The sequence below is a fragment of the Panthera tigris genome, chromosome A1 (genome assembly GCF_018350195.1).
Source record: "Panthera tigris isolate Pti1 chromosome A1, P.tigris_Pti1_mat1.1, whole genome shotgun sequence".
Lineage (NCBI taxonomy): Eukaryota > Metazoa > Chordata > Mammalia > Carnivora > Felidae > Panthera > Panthera tigris.
In genome coordinates, this window is record NC_056660.1 from 176,910,401 (window position 1) to 176,923,247 (window position 12,847).

Sequence of the window (12,847 nt, forward strand, 5' to 3'; positions counted from 1 at the left end):
AGCACCCAGGCCCAGCAAGGAGGGTGTGCCTGCGTGGGCAGCAGAACCCTCCTCAGCAGGGAAGGGGTCAGCCTGGAGCAGGCCCATGAGAGGGGGCGGCCATGAGCAGGAGTCCAGGCCCAGCTGCCGGCTGAGGCCGAAGTCTGAGTCTGTGGATGCAGCCAGCTCACTTCCCCTGCTCCAAAGAGCCCCCATCCCGTCCTCCAACCTGGGAGACCTCGCCCACTGTGTGTCCTAAAAACTTTCTCATGCATTATAGCTCAGCTGAGATTCACACTGCCTCTGTCGGATCTTCCCAGCCCACAGACAGGGAGACTGAGGCCTGGAAAGGGGAAGGGACTTCAGGGCTCTGGGAGTATTTCTACCGCCCTCAACTACCCATCATTCTTGGGATCTGTGGAATTAGGCTAGTGGGAGGGAAGAGTAGATTCTGTTCAGCCAGAGAGGGCCACTGGCCTCCAAGACCCCGGTGAAAAGCCAGTTCTAGCCCGCACCCCAGCATTCACCAGGCACCAGCTCCCAATGTGCATGCTATCCTGGGGCAAGCTATGGAAGGATCCAGCACATGATGACAGAAAGAAAGCAGGCTTTGGCACCAGTTGGATCTGAGTTCAAATCCGGGCTATCAACCGTTGTACCTGTTCTAATTATGTTAGCTGCATTCACTGATGGAACCCTTATAAAAATCTTCTGATATCGTGTCACTGATGGCTCCATTTACAGGTAAGAAAACTGAGACACAACTGGAAATGGGCAGAGTGGAGATTTGAACTCTGCCTCTCTGGTCCCTTCAATACAAGCTACAATGTCCATTTATGAAGTATGAAAAACAGATCGTAGATGTGAGATGTGCTATGGGCCTGGGAACTTTGGGTTGAGTGGGGTGATGTCCCCAGAAGAGAAGACATTGAGAGTGGGAGTACTCAGAAAACAGCCCAACTGGGGGACACCCATCCCTGCCGGGATCCATTCTGACCACCCAGATATGCTGGGTCTGGGAGACCAAAAGGACACTGAGTCAGGCAGGCCTCTGGTTGGTGTCTAGGGTCCCAATTCACAGCCCCAACCCGGACCCCTCACCAAAGTCCTCTCCTCCTTAGTAATTACTGATGCACTCCTCTGGGCCTGGCCCAGGTCTGGACACTCAGGACAAGGCAGATGAGGGACCCTACCCCATGGCCCTCTCAAGTGAGAACAGGTCCAATGGGATGCCATTGTGGTGAGGAGGCAGGAAACCACTACGTCTCTGTGAGGGGGTGGCCCCTCTGCCTTTGGGAAGGCACTGAGCTCTGACCCCAGGGCTGAGAGGCTGAGATCTCTCACCCCCCATGCTCTGCCCAAGAGTTGCCCCTTTAAAAGATCTGCCCCTGAGGTGCCTGGGTGGCTCAGTCGGTTGAGCGTCCGACTTTGGCTCAGGTCATGATCTCGCTGTCTGTGAGTTCGAGCCCCACATTGGGCTCACCGCTGTTAGCAAAGAATCTGGAGCCTGCTTTAGATTCTGTGTGTCCCTCTCTCTCTGCCCCTCTCCTGCTTGTGCTCCCTCTCTTTCTCTCTCTCTCTCTCTCTCTCTCTTTCTCTCTCTATCTCAAAAATAAATAAGTATTAAATAATAATAATAATAATAATAATAAATAAAAGGTCTGACCCCGTCAAGAAGAGAGATGGGTAAGGCCATTTCCCACCATGTGTTCCCATGGGCTGCAGCTGCAAAACTCCTGACTTTCACACCTCCAGGCAGAGCTGGGGATGGGGAGCCGCTCTGCTCCTCCCTTAACCTCTAGGCCACCCCCCAGGTCCCTGTTGGTTGGTCCTGGCCTCTCGGCAGCCCCAGTTATCCCGTCCACTCTTGATCCTGTTCCCTGGCTGGGACTCCTGGCTGGGCTGCCGCAGCCCTTCCCACTCCGTGCTTGGCAAAGGGGTGAGTGTCTGTTCTCAAACCGGGCCCAGGGGGCTGGCCAGGGCCAGTGATGGGAAAAGGGGGTAGAAGGCGGGGCTGTCTAGAGGGAACCCCCTTCCCTGAGGAGCTTGCTTCGCCCACCACAGGGCTGTGGGGTTAGCGCAGGCAGAAGGGAAACTAGCCCACACTTGAGGGCTGGAGAGCATCTATCTCCACAAAAGATGAAGCAAGTGGTTAGGCTTCTAGAACTGATTGACCAAGGAGAGTCCAGACTCCTGCGAGAACGGGAAGACCCCATCTTCCTAGGCAGGCTCAGCCTTCCATCACAGGAGGGTAGGAAGCCAGGAGCCCAGGTGAGCACCACTCTGACCCTGGCAACTTGAAGGCCTATTATACGCCTGACACCGGTCCACACCTGTACCTGCCCCCCTTCCCTCAAGCTCTCACCCAACTAGGAGAACAAGTTAGAACCTGGGCTTTGGAGTCTGACAACTGCTAGGTTCAAATCCTGGCCCCACCACTTACTACCTGTGCGATCTTGAACAAGTCATGTCGCCTCTCTGGGCCTTGCTTTCGGCATCTATAAAATGGTGATAATAGTACCCGCCTCAGGGGGCTGTCGTAATGAGTGGAGAGTGGGCTCGTTCACTTCGTGTTCATCTCTGTGCATCCGTCTGCCCTGCACACCCACCTGTCTCATGGGTCCCATGGAGCCCCAGGCGAGGATTCCTGACCTCCGCAGCAGTGGGGAAGTCCTTCCCCTCGAGCTCTACTATTCCCCTGCCTGTTCACAGTGTGTGTTCAGCAGGGATGCACAGAGCTATACCATAGCCTCTTGCAGGAAGAATCACAGACCCTTGCCACTGAGGCTGCCCGGGACCCAGCCCAAGGCCTCTCTGTTGCTGTCACCTACTGGAAGCAAAGTGAGGCAGAGAGGGGCCACGAGAGGGGGATGGTTTTCCCCCCATCTGGAACAGAAGGCCCAAGGTCAAGGTTCTGCCTCCCACTCCTAGCAGAATGACCTCCCTCCTTCTGAGACTGGCTTTCCCATTTGCGAAGTGGAGCACATAGAAGGGTCCCCAGAGACTCCAGCGTGAAGGTGGTTTGCGAGCCTCAGTTGAGCAAGGCCAAGGGCTGCAGATTCAGGCCTCCAGGCTGCCCTTGCCTTTGTTTGCTTTATTGAGTAAAAGAAAATACTTTGAACATTTTATGGGGACTTGGGGAGGGGAGGAGGGGTCAGGGAGAGGCTTCATCCAAGAGAAACAGCCTCCAAGGAGGATCCTGCCAAGAAAACCCAAGGGCGGGGGCCAGGAAGGTTCTCCTCTGAGCGTGGCCAAGGATGGGAGCTTGAGGGGACACAGGAGCCAGGAGAGAAGACAGAGCACTGTCTGCGCAGGGGGGAAGGGACCCCGCGGCCCACGGTGTCCTCCCCGAGTAATGAACCAAGACAGCCCCTTTCCCCAACCCACTGAAGCCTTTCTGTGCTGCTGCTGCTGCTGCTGTCTCTGCCCCCAGGGCCCACCTCAGAACCCCCCAGCTCACCCACTCACTCCCACTCAGGCAAGTTCATTCATTCCCTCCAGCCGTCACTGACTCATTCATTCATTAGCACAGGCTGCCACTTTCCTGTTCATTCATTTCCTCACTGGCTCTTTCATTCATTCATTCATTCACTGATGCATTTGCTCAGAGGTGAACAGCCATAGCCCCTACCTTCAAAGCCTTCTCGAATTAAGACATGCCCCCTGCAGAAAATCTCTGAGAGAGAGCCCACCTGAGACTGCGGAAGGTCAACAGGTCAGCTGCGAGAGCCTCAGAGAGAAAGGGGGGCTCTGGAAAGGGGAGGGGAGGGTACCGGGTAGTGAAGGAGGAGGAGACAGCAGGCCAGGAAGATGGCAGAGAGGTGGCACAGTGTGTTTCAGAAGGGAGAGAGGAGCCAGAAAGGGGCAGAGCTCGTCACCCACAGACCAAGCCAACCTTGGCTCCAGCAGGGCACATCAGTATCCCCCCAGGACTGCTGTGGGCCCTAAACACTAACCAGGCCAGGATCCCGTGGAATTACAGGCATTCCCCATGGGCCTTCTTTCTCCAGAGGGGTCCTGGCCCTTGATTCCCAAGGGACTGGGGTCAGACACCAGCTGGGCCTCTCTCATGCAGCCCAGGGAAACCCTGGAGTGCCCCTATCTCCCCCACCCCTCAGGAAACCCCAGTGCTTCCTGCTGTCTGGGTTGCAGAGCTAAAACCTTCCTCTGGGCTCCAGTCCTCAGAGACCACAGGTCTTGAAATTCAAGCTCAGAGATTGCCAAAAGGAGGAGGAGGAAGAGAGGTAGAAGTTGAAGGGGGAGAAAAGAGGGCCTGGAAAGTGGGCAAAGCTGGCTTCCCAGCTCTGTGGTTTATAAGTGGATGCCTGTCCCTTGCAACAGAGGACGCCCCCAGGGTGCAACCCAGCCCCTCCCAGTGAGGGCCCTGGTTCTAGGCCATGTCTCCACTCTGTGCTATCTTTTAACCAACTGCGTGACTCTCCCCTGGAAAATCACTCAGGCCTTTGCCTCAACTTAGCACCCGAAGGTGTTGAAAACTCTCAGGTCACCACTCCTGCTGGGGCTACTGGCTGTCACCCAGAGCTTTAGGGGAAAAGCCCAAGATGACAGACAAGCTCTCTACTTACTCCTCAAAGCATAGCAGCAAGAGGGAGATTAGAATGCAAGGGTCATCTCTGCCCTTTACTGAGTGATCTTGGGTCAAATACTCTCTCTGAACTTCAGTGTCAATGGGGACAATAATAGATATGATAATACTAAGAGTTTTATGGCCATTTTACAGATTAGGAAGCTAAACTCGGAGACGGTAAGTAACTTGCCAAAGGTGATCAAGAAACAAAGGAAAGACTCCTACCCAGCCACTTCATCTCCAGAGCCTGAAGACTGATCTATCACACTGAATCTCACAGTGTTTCACACATTCATTGAACGAATGAATATGGAGTGTTTCCTTGTGCTGGGCACTGGGCATAGAGAGAGAAAGCTTGTGCCTGCTCTCAAGGATCTTCCAGCTTATTGAGTGAGACAGTAAGTAACCAATAATAATGGAGCTTGATTGTTGTTATAATAGATTTATTACAAGATGCAGGGCATATTAGGGCATTCAATGTAAGCTGCTTTAACAAACAACCCCAGCCTCTCAATGGCTTAACAAGATACCGCAGGGTGCAATGCTTCTGCTCCATGTAATCATTGAGATCCAGGCCTCCTTGGAGTCTTCTACTGGAATCCTCTATGGGATGGCAGCCAATGAGCAAGAGAGAGGTGTCGTGGACGACCGCATGGAACGTTGTATGGCCTGGCCCCAGAAATCATGTACCTCACTTGCCCATGTCCCATTGGCTAGAGTCAGTCACACTGCCCCACTTAACTGCAAGGGAGGCTGGGAATTGAGGAGCCAGTATTGATGCTCCGCTGGCAGGCCTCTGCCACCATGGGGAGGACAAGGGAGAAAGTAACTGAGCCTCTCTGATTGAGCAGAGAAGCTTCCCACAAGAAGTGAGGATTGAACCAAGTTCAGCAGTGAAGTAGGCAGTGAGAGGGCATTCAGGCAGAGAGAGCTGCGTGCACAGAGCTGCAAGATCATCTATCCAAAAGTGCTTTGAGATGAATTCTATAAATCAAAGTTCTCATGATTGGGTAATTTCCTAGGAAGTAAAGGGAAGGAAGGTATCTTAGGTCAGCTTGTCCAGGGCAGTCTCTAAGCTAAGTGTCTGTGGGCAAGTGATTTATTAAAGAACTGGTTTCAGGAAGAGATTGGGAGGAGGAAAACAGGGAAAGAAAGGAGTCAAGCCAGGATACAAATGGAGGCAAAGGCCTAGGCTCAGCCTGATCCCGCAGTGAGACTCGGAACAGACATTATCCCTGAGTTTGTACAGACCAAGGCATGGGAACTGGGCTTCTGCACTCCAGTACCAGCCAGTCAGTGGGCAAGGATGCCCTGGTACAGAGTTAAGGGAGAATGTAAGCTCTAGGGTACGACCATCTCTCAGCATCCAGGTGAGGCATCACCAGTCAGGCCAGTAGGCACAGAGAACACAGAAGCCAGGGGAGGAGCTCAGAGAGACAGGAAAAGGGGACAGAGTCAGGGGCTGGGTGGGAGAAGCTGGACAGAGCAATGGCAGTGTTGGCTGCAGAGGCAGAGTGGCACCCCAGAGGAAGGGGACCTGGCTTGACACGAGGGCTTGGCAAATCCCAGTTAGTACCAAAGACCATACCCTTAGGGCCTCTCTAGCTGGAGGCAGGTGGAATTGAGGAAGCAATGTGGATTCTGAGTCCCAATCCTGACTCTGTTACTGGGTGAGGGTAAGTGTGTGGACAGCCGTCTGAGGGCAGCACCCTCCTTTTATTTACAAATAAGAATGAAAACACTAACTTGAAGGGTTGTGCTGAAGATTAGAGGCAAGGCCAGGTGTACACAGGAGGTATTTAATAGATGCTGGCCGCCCTTACCATTTTGCTCCTTGAATCCAAAACCCTGAGCCTCAGTTGATCTACAGCAGTTACCTGCATGGGTTATGAGGGAAATATTTCACCCGTGACACAGGACGTGATCTGATTCCCACCCTCTCCCCGGTCCTGAAGGCCCCAGGAGGAGTTGGAAGGGGAGGAGGCGCCTGCTAAAAGCCTCTGACCCAGGAAGTGCTTTCCCACCCAGTGACTTCAAGATCCACCATCCCCACACTGTCAGAACTGGAAGGCACCTTACAGATCACTCAGGCCATTATTTAACAGATGGGGAAACTGAGACCCAAAGAAAGGAAGGAATTTTCCCAAGGCCCCATAATCCCCAAAATAGAGCAGGCCAATAGGTTGCACCTCATGTGCCAACTCTAGGAGACTGGTAGTGATCTTGAGGACTGTAATAAGTGGTCAGCGTCTTGGGGCACCTGGGTGTCTCCATCGGCTGAACGTCCAACTCTTGATGACAGCTCAGGTCATGATCTCACAGTTCAGGAGTTCGAGCCCCGAGTCGGGCTCTGTGCTGATAGTGCAGACCCGTCTTGGGATTCTCTCTCCCTCTCTCTACCCTTCTCCCACATGTGTTCTCTCTCTCTCTAGATAAATAAATAAACTTAAAAGAAAAAAAGACAAGAGTTCTGGGTCTTTATCGGGACTCAGTGGGAAAGACTGCCAGACTCCATTATGCGGCCCTGGGTGGGGTTGAGAGTATGTCCTAGGTATTGACAGTCCTTCAGAAGAAGATGAAAAAGTACACTGGACTTCCTCACCCACTTCTGCCTTCTCCCTAAAAGGTTTAGTGACATTCATAGAATATGGTTTCAAAATAAGTCGAAAAGACTGAGGAGACAAAAATCTAATGTCCAAAACTGTGAAACCACTTCATGGAAGCTGAAGTGTAGAGACTGTAACTTTTGGTGGAAACCCTGGCATCCAGTAAGTGGCTCACATGTCCTGAATCAGAGCAGACATTTGTTGTTCCAATTTCCCACTCTTTAGAGAGTCCTAATTTCCTCTTGCAGAATTTCCTGTTCTCCCCTGCGCACAGTCTATTGTATCTGTTCTAACCTGCCTCCTCCCACTCCACCCAAGCCTAGAATTTGAATCTTACACAGAGAGACGCCAAGACTGGAACTGTGGGGGCTCATCCCGCAGTGGCTCGCAGACCAGCTATTCAGACTCCAAATGACGAGATGCCCCATTGCACATCACTCTACTGCCTGTGTCTCTTGCTAGTCAGTAAGTTCTTTAAGAATGGGGATTCTGTCGGGGCACCTGGGTGGCTCAGTCAGTTGAGCGCCCGACTTCAGCTCAGGTCATGATCTCACGGTCTGTGAGTTCGAGCCCATCGTCGGTCTCTGTGCCAACAGCTCAGAGCCTGGAGCCTGCTTCGGATTCTGTGTCTCCCTCTGTCTGCCCCTCCCCCACTCGTGCTCTGTCTCTCTCTCTGTCAAAAATTAATAAACATTAAAAAAATTAAAAAAAAAAACAAGAATGGGGATTCTGTTTTGTTTGCTAATATATTTCCCAAAGCCTAGCAAGATCCCTGAACATAGTAGGCATTTAATCATTTTTGCCATTCTGGAATGAATTAATAAATGCATGAATATGAGAAAATATACAAGTTCTGAATCAGAGGACAGGATTTAAACACTAGCCCTCCTTCTCACTAGCCATGTAACTTTGCACCAGCCTGTTACCTCTCTAAACCTCAGTTTTCTCATCTATAAAATGACCCAATTACACACACTTCTCAGGACTGTTGAGAGGTTTAAATGAGATGATGGGTGTGAGAGTGCTTTATAAATTGTAAATAATGTGCAGAGAGTAGTTACCCTCATCACGAAACTGAGGATCTTTTAGGTTGGTAATAGGCCTGGATAATGCAAATAAAAGTCCGCCCTAGCAGGTTATTAGGGTCATGATGAAGCAGGCATTGTCCTTGTTCCAAAACAGTTTGTGATTCAATGTCTGTGTCAAGTTGAAAGTCACAGAAAATTTAATTAAAAAATAAAGAGAATCTGTTGACTCAAGACACTGGAAAACTTTTGGTGCTGGCTTTAGGTAAGGTTTCATCAAGTAGCTTAAATAATATCACTAAGGATCTAGTTTCTAAGCAGAAAGACTGTGGCCAAATACTGATTTGTGGCCCGGTGACTGAGTACACAGTAAGAATATAGGACATTTTTGTTGAAAAGAAAAATTGCCCTTAATCTCACATATGGAATAAATAGAAACTTTGATGATTCAAGAGTCAGGGTCTTTGGTTGCCTACAGCAGAAATTAACTTAGGCAAAAGAAATTTATTGGAAGAACTGATAGAGAGGTCAGAGAATAAGGCTTAGAAATGCACAGGAATCAATGACTGACAGGGCCAGCTCAGGAAGGGCCTTGTAAGCCACAGCAAAGAATCCCAAGGTCGGGGCACCTGGGTGGCTCAGTCGGTTAAGCGTCAGACTTCAGCTCAGGTCATGATCTCACGGTACGTGGGTTCGAGCCCTGCATTGGGCTCTGTGCTGACAGCTCAGAGCCTGAAGCCTGCTTCGGATTCTGTGTTTCCCTCTCTCTCTGCCCCTCCCCCCACTCATGTTCTGTCTCTCTCTGTCTCAAAAATAAATAAAATATTAAAAAAAAAAAAAAGAATCCCGAGGTCAACTGCAAAGCAACTGGAGAGTGACATACTTCTATTTGCATTTTAGAAAAGTCCCTGTGGTCCCAGCCCGCAGGAAAGATGGAAGAGAGAAAGAGTTAAAGAGGAGGCCAGAGATCAGGCTGTTGCAATGGGCCAGGCAAGAGGCAACAGAGGCCCAGGCTGGGCGGTGGTGAAGCAACACTGAAGAGTGCAACGACCTCAGAAATGGTAACAATGGGGAACCAACAGGACATGGAGGCTGGGATGCGGCAAGAGTCAAGGGTTGCCTGCACATTCCAAGACGGCATCTGGGTAGGCAATGGCACCATTCACTGCAATGGGGGACATGAAGAGAAGTGGGCTTCACCCCACTGGGTTTCAAGTAGGGGGAGGTACAGCCAGCACCATTTGTCCTGCAGAAGGCCTGGGCCAGGCAGCCTGCCCAGGGAACCGGCCAGAGAGGGATGGGCTAGAGAAGGATGCCCAGTTTGGTATCGGACGTCAGGGTAATTCCAAACTCTTTTGGGTACAGCGATGGGCCTCCAGAGCCAAGTTCTGGGACGCTCTCTGCCTCTGGCTTTCCGCCACGGGCATCATCTGCAGGGAATATTCAAAGATGTAAACATGATGATTTCATCAAGGTCCAAGTGTCAGGGGACACATGTGCAGGCGATGGCAGCCCATCAAACCGTGGAAATTCTGACCCGGGAGGTTCAGACACAACAATGTGGAGGCCTCCCTCCCCCGCATCCCCTCTGGCCTGCGCCCAGTTCTCAAACGTGGTTAATTAATGTAATGAATTATGACAAACGTGTACGGCGCCTCTGATTTGCTGACAGCTGATACAAACAGAGGCAGTGGCCAAGAATCCCAATGCATACATTACACACACACACACACACACACACCCCACAACTCCACCAAAAATAGCTTGCAACCGGGTTTGTAATTCAGTGACTTTTCCATCTGTACTGGAACATGGCAAGAAGTGGTTGCTGCTGCAAAGGGTAAAGGGAAAAGTTGGAAATACGTTGCCCCCTATTTTTCACATTGGAAAGACTTCCTTCTCCTCACCACTCCCTCTCTCGCGACATACATTCATTGGTTACTTTAGCCAACCCTGCATTCCATGAAGGAAGAGAACCACATTCAAAGAGGACCTACCATGTGCCAAGGGTTTTATATACTAGGTCAGAACTCCTTTGGTTGTAAGCAACAGAATTCCAACTGAATCCTCTTAGAGGAAAACAAAAGGGGGTGGGATGTAGAAAGGACTTTGAAATATCTCACACCATCAAACAGAAATATGATATTCAAACCATAAGGAGGGCAGAGAAATGGCTAGAGACAGTGACTCAGACTCCCACCAGAGCTGAAAGCACACCCTTTCTGCCTCTCCCACCTCTCTTCTCTATCCCTATCCATCTATCTTCCAGCCAGGTCTCATTTTTCATGGATTCTGTATTTGTGAATTCTATTACTTGCTAAAACGTATTGGCAACCCCCAAATCAATATTTGTAGCATTTTCATGGTCATTCATGGCCGTGTGCAGAGTGGTGAAAATTTTGAGTCATCCCACACACACATTCCCAGCTGAGGTCACACAAGATGACACTCTGTGTTCTTATCCCAGCTCTCATAAGGTGAACAAGTATCCTTTTCGTGGTTGTTTATTTAGTGCCACATTTTTCTCATTTTAGTGCTTTTTAGTGGTGATTTCATCGTTGAAAGTGGTCCCCAACTGTAGCTCTGAAGGGCTGCCTAGCGATCCTAAGAGCAAGATGGCTGGGCTGTGACTGGTGGAGAAAACACGTGTGTTATCTGGGCTTCACTCAGGCATGAGTTATAGCTGCTGGCCATATAGCTGCTGGCTGCTGGCCATGAGTGTAATGTTAATGGATCAACAATGTATATTAAATAAGGTGTCTTTAAACCAAAACACAAATAAAACAAGGTTATGTATTGATGAGTTAATGAAAATGTCATGACCAGGGACTCACAGGAACCTTGCCCTGTATTTCCCTTAGGAGCAATGGTTCAGTGGTCACTAATTCAGTTTGTGGCCAATTTCTAGAATGTAACTACCATGAGTAATGAGAATCGACTGAGTCTGCTATTTTCCCTTTTCTTTGCCTGCCTCTGTCGCTCCAGGTCAGTGTCCTTGGTAGGGCAAGACACAGGCCAACAGCCCCCAAGCCTCACGTTTCATAGCATCTGCCACTAGAGTGGGGCTTCTCATGGTTGGGAAAAGCCTGACTGAAAACAGTGGGAGTAGGGAAGATCATGGAAGTATATGGTACCTCCCAGAAAAACCACATAAAGCACAGAAACAGTAGTTCCTAAAAGAATAGAAGTCTGTTCTCATATGGTGAAAAAAAGACCACACAGACAAACATCTCACACACACACACACACACACACACACACATCATTTCATTCTAACTGCACAAGTTTTACCATATCAACACACTACTTACAACGTTACCAACTAGTTTTCCTTAAATTAACTCTTTTTTCTTTTCTTAAACACATCCTGAGGGAAAACTTACGTTTCTGCCACATATAGAAATTGATCATCAAAATAAACTCATAACTGGTATGAATGTTATGAGTTATGAATGTTATGAGTTAGTTATGAACTAATGTTCACACGTGATGTCAGTCCATGACCCAACTAAAACTCTTTCCCCGGACACCGGTCACTTGTTTAGGATCATAGGTGTATGTTTGTATCTCTGGACCTGGGCCAAGAGCTCTGTGCAGCAGGGATCTTATCTTGTTTACTTCCGCCCAGCTCAGGGCCTGGCACAGAGTGAATACTCAATACACATCTTATACCTAGGCTAAGATGGCTGCTACCTGGGTCTCCCTCTCAAGTACATTTGGAGAGGAGACTGGATGAAGAGGAGAACCCCCTCAGGGGGAATGGAAGGAAAGAGGGGCCCAGAGAGAGGACATGGGGTGTTGCCTAACATGGCCAGACCCTATGTGACCTCACCTCTGAGAACTAGGCCTTCCATACATTTCCTATTTTCTTGGCACCTTTGTCCATATGCCTTTCCTGAAATGCTCTTCCCTCACTTCAAGACACGTTCTTCAAATTCTCCCTCCTCTTCTGTATCAGTTGGGAAGCTTCCAGCAACCAACTGAAAGGGCCTTAAACACAAGAACATTTTGTTGTCTCAGACAATGAGAAGTGTCAAGGAAGGCCCCATGTGGCTGATGTCAGCAGCTGTACGACGGCCTCAAGGATCCAAGTTTCTTCCATCACTTTGCTCTTCTGTCCTCAGTGCAGCAGCTAACTGTCCTCGTGTTGCAAGATGGCTACAACAGCTCCAGCCACCACATCCTCACCAAAATCCAGACTCAAAAAAGAACTATGACTTCCTTATTATGTATGCTTACAAGAGTTAAGAAACTTCCCTAGAAACAAGGCCCACCACCACCTCCCGCATGCTTCCCCTCATAGCTCATGGGCCAAGCTATAGTCACATGCCCCTTACTAAGCCAATCAATTGGGAAAGGAAATGCAATTCATATGATTGGCCCCGATGAGGTAAGACGCCCCCGCTGAGGTGAAGGTGACCCAAGCCTTCTCTGAGGTACATAATCCCACAGGGGAACGGGGGTTCCCAAATCGGCATTCTATAGTGAGAAGTCTGCCACATTCTTCTCAATAACCACCTTTCAGGCCACTTGGATAAAAACCCTCTTTGGTCCATGGAAGCCTTAAGTCTGAACAGTTCAAATGTTTCCAGTTTCTTCTCCCTCTCTAGACTCTTCTGCACAAAGACCACTCCACACCATCTGGCTCC